The sequence below is a fragment of the Halichoerus grypus genome, chromosome X, assembly GCF_964656455.1.
Source record: "Halichoerus grypus chromosome X, mHalGry1.hap1.1, whole genome shotgun sequence".
NCBI lineage: Eukaryota > Metazoa > Chordata > Mammalia > Carnivora > Phocidae > Halichoerus > Halichoerus grypus.
The window spans coordinates 73,780,362-73,784,723 of NC_135727.1; positions in this window are offsets into that span (position 1 = coordinate 73,780,362).

Consider the following 4,362-nt stretch of genomic DNA (forward strand, 5'->3'; position numbering starts at 1 on the left):
CTCTCTTGCCCATCTCCCTGTTCTATGATACAAGCTGCAAGACAGCCTAGAGCTTTATTCCACTTTCTCCTTCCCTGTATCAAACTCCTTACTGCTTGGGGGTGCAGGAGGGAGCTTGGACAAGCATTTCTATACCTGACCTATCTGCAGAAGAAATACTGCTTTTGACTGGAACTCCAAGAATCTATTATAGTCTCTCAATTGGGGGTGAATTTTTCATGGACCATAATAAAGTAGCTTTATCTTCTCTATATTAGTAATAGTTTCTCATTTGAAGGAGATGTTATTTATATGTTCCTATTACCAATGTACAAAATGAACTCATTAACTTACATTTTGAGCTCATTTTATAAGAAAAAAAGGTCCACAAAAGACAGATTACAATCAGAAGAGGAATTGCTATGTAGTTAATTGATCTTATTCTTCACTGGTATGAGGAATTCTAAATGCTATGCTTAACACAGACAGATAGGTAGGTAGGTAGATAAGCAGATACATAGGTAGGTACATAGATAAAGATAGAGATAAATATATATTTATAATTATGCCCAGATGAAAATATTAAACTTTTAAATATTCTCATTAAGAAGGGCAGAGAAAAACCTCAGAAGCTAGATAATAGAATGTTGGGGTGGTAGGGCATCTAGAGACCCTTTAGCCACATTACAGATGGGAATACCAAAAAGTCAGATTCTGACAGAGTGGGCACAGCATCAGGGCCCAAGTCCTTGTTTGCTAAGGGAGCAAGCATATAACAAAAGTTTTAGAATTACCTTTCCTTTGTCACATGGTCTTGCTTTACATTGCTATCTTTAAGATCTCTTTATCGAAGTCTTAGAAAACAAAATGTTAACGTATTATCTATTTTTAAAAATTAGAAATTTCCACTTAAGGAGAATATGTTCTGGAGGAGTTGCTATGCTTCTGGGAGATTCTGAGACCAAGAGAGTAAAAAGACTTTTCCAGGACACACAGGACTAGAACCTATGACTCCTGACCGAAAGGCCAAGGCTCTGTCCAGTCAGTCTTAGAGTCCTGTCCTTATGTCCCAGCATGATGGGTCGGGAAAGCTATGATCTGAACTTGTTTTCTGAATTTCTGTAGGCTCGGGAACTCCTTCAGTTGGGGCAGTTTGGCTCCTGCATCTGGTTTCAGGCCCAATGCCGAGCTTGCTGTGCTGGGAAACTTCCCAGACCTGTCTGCCGCGCTTGGTTTCCGTACCTAAGAGCTCAAGGGAAGGGACGAGTGAATCCCTTGGGGTGGCTGAGATTTGCAGCATCTGGGAGGCCTGTCGGAATGCTTGCTCCTAGCTGGCCCTGGAAGGAAATAAGAAAGGAAAGAGGAAGAAATGGGGGAGGGAGGTAAAGAGGCAGAGAGGCAAGGAGGTGGTTTCTCCAAATATCCCTCCCAGCAGGCACTGGCCAGGACCATTAGGCCCAGTGCTTGTGGCCTCAAGGAGGCAAGAATTTGAGGATTGTTTGCTGGCTGGGTTTTCTTCCCCCCTCCCTTTTCCCCCTCCTTCTGCTCCTTGGGTTATGGTGACCTGAAATGTGTCTCACAGTGAATTCTGAGGCAGCAGTGTCTGAGAATAGCTCACGGAGCTGCAGCAGTCTCCCCCACCCTCTGAAAAGACAAGCACGAGGAAAACTGTAGCACATTCTGCCTGCCCCACCCCTAAGTGATTTGGGGGGCTGAGCACTGGAGGTTGGGGGAATCATGACCTTGTGTTCCTTGATGTTATTTGATGTTGGTTTTGGCTGCAATCAGAGAATTAAAAAGCACATAAAAATGAAGCTAATAAAACTGCAGGAGTAGGGAATGGGCCAGGCACAGGTTGTGGGCTCCCAGAGCAGCTGTGGCCAAGCTTTCAGGCCTAGATGGCTCACCATCTTTTCAAGGTGCAGACTTGGGCCAGGCCACAGCCAAATAGCAGAAATTAGTTGACTTTGGTGGCCTATCTTATTAAAAATCCTGATTAACTTTATACGGGGGAAAATAATGAGGGGTATAAGATGTGCATCTTTAGGCTCACTTTCTGGCATCCATAGGTACAGGACCGAGGTTGCTTTCCTTCCAGGCAGCATTTACTCTATCCAGGCTGGAACAATCAGGGTGCTTCTGCCAGTCCTCCTACCAGAAGACTCTAGGCTAAGAATAAGGGTAAGAACTGGTCTTACCAGGGAGTAGTGGCATCGGGTTGTGAATAAGAAAGAAGGGGGGTCTGGTCTAGGCCAGGAAGGTACTGTATTCAGGAAGATGCTGAGAGGCTGAGAGAGCCATAGAGTGGCAATGAAAACAGCAGTCATCAGTACTTTTTCCCTGATTACCTGGTATGAGGCATGATAACCAAAAGAATGCCTAGTATGAGTGTGAGTGGAGGTCACTTACACATGTTTCCTCATTTCTACTATACATGGTGGCCTACATATATATAAAACAAGAAGAGGAATCTTTGCCACATAGACTTGATTGCAATAAAGGCAGAGGGTTAGGCTTTCCTAGATATGTTCATAGCGGCAAGGGCATTGGATTTGGAGACAGAAAGCCAAAGTCCTAACTCTGTTGCTTCTTAACTACGTGATTTTGCATGAGTATATATATAACCTTCCTTTTGGCCTTAGTTTTCTCATCTGTAAAGTGGTTATAAGACCTTTGCACTGAGTAAATGAGATAACAGATGTAATGTATTTGGCAGTGTATCTAGCATATGCTTAGCACTCAAAAAATTCTAGTCCCTGCTGCCCCCCTTCATTTACTAAAGTCTAGGATAGAAAGACAAGTGAGGAGGTTTGAAGCTATATATCCTCCCTAACGTAATCATAAATGTTGGTACAAAGAATGGAAAGCTGGAGGCCTGGCAGAGCCCCACAGAAGATTGTTCCCATAGCTATTCTAATGGGTGGGAGTAGAAGCAGGGAAGTGGAAAGGAGGGAGAAAGGAACAGTGGAGGGATTTGAGCCAAGTGTTAGGAAACCTAAATGATTCAGAGAGGGACAGCTCTCACCTGATTGAGATCAAGGACACTTTCTACTTCAGTGTAAGAAATTGTAAAGATGGGGAGTTGGTAGTAGGTGACCTCTCAGCTGCATTGGGCATTCTTGTACCTGCCCTCTCCTCTCTACTTCCACTTAAAAATAGTCTACCTTTGATAATTTCCCCATTACCCTGTCATCCATCTTATCCTCAAACTGGCAAGGGTCACTAGACCCTTGCACCACTTGTCTAATGGAAGAGCCAGCTGGCCCATGGCCCAGACCACCCAGCAGCAAAGGGTAAGTGGTGCTATAATCTTGAGATTTACTGTGTCTGCCCTCTCATGGCCAGCAACAGAGAGTCAGAGCTGCATTAAATTCACTTAGCACTTATTGAGAAACCTCAAGGATAACATAGTGAAATTATGTTCAGTTTCCAGAAGGGGAAACTGAGGATCATAGAGATAAGGTGACACATTCATAGTCATCTGGTGATAATTCGGGCATGTCTGATTATGATGCAAATTTCTAGGGGAGTCTTAAAATAGAAGGCTCCATATGGAGATAAAAGGTGAGAAAATCTTCCCCATCCCTTTTCTCTCCTTCCCAAAGCCCTTATTCATAAACTCCTCTTTGACCAGAGTTTTGGTAGGAAAAGTCAGGGCCTCTTGTACCAAAAAGGACGAATTCTTGGCGGGGGGCGTGCCTGGGTGGCTCAGTCAGTAAAGCATCCAACTCTTGATTTCGGCTCAGGTCATGATCTCAGAGTTGTGAGATCAAGCCCCGTGGTGGGCTCCGCACTGGACATGGAGCCTGCTTAAGATTCTCTGCTCCTTCTCCCCTCTCTCCCTCTCAAAAAAAAAAAAAAAAAAAGGCCAGATTCTCTCCTTGTGGTGACCCACATGTATTCACTCTGAAAGAGAATTTAAACCAAACTTCTGGCTATAAAGACTGTAAAGTCTGCTTTCTCATTTCCTCTGTCTTTAGTTCATTGTTGAGGACAGCTCACTCTTCCCCTTTCATCTTCAAAGAAACATGCTTCCTTCTGGGATGTTTGGATGCCAGCACTGGAGTTCTGAGTACAACTGCCCCCACCCCTCCTTCCAAGGCAGCTCTTCCACCTCTGATTTGTACGCTATTCTCTCTAGTCCCCATGACCAGTGTTTCTCTCAATTCATGTCTTTCCCAGACACCTGCCCCACTCCATTTCATATTCTGTTCTCATCTCACTTCTGCTTTAACTAACATCGTCTTTCCCCCTAAGTTCACTTTTCAGCCTTTCTCACCGGAGTTCTCCGTCTAGTTTCCTTCTTGGGATCCCCAGTTTTCTATCCTCAGTTCTGTTGGTGTCAAAACATGTGTGTCCCTCTGCTTGTTGATTTCTCTTCCT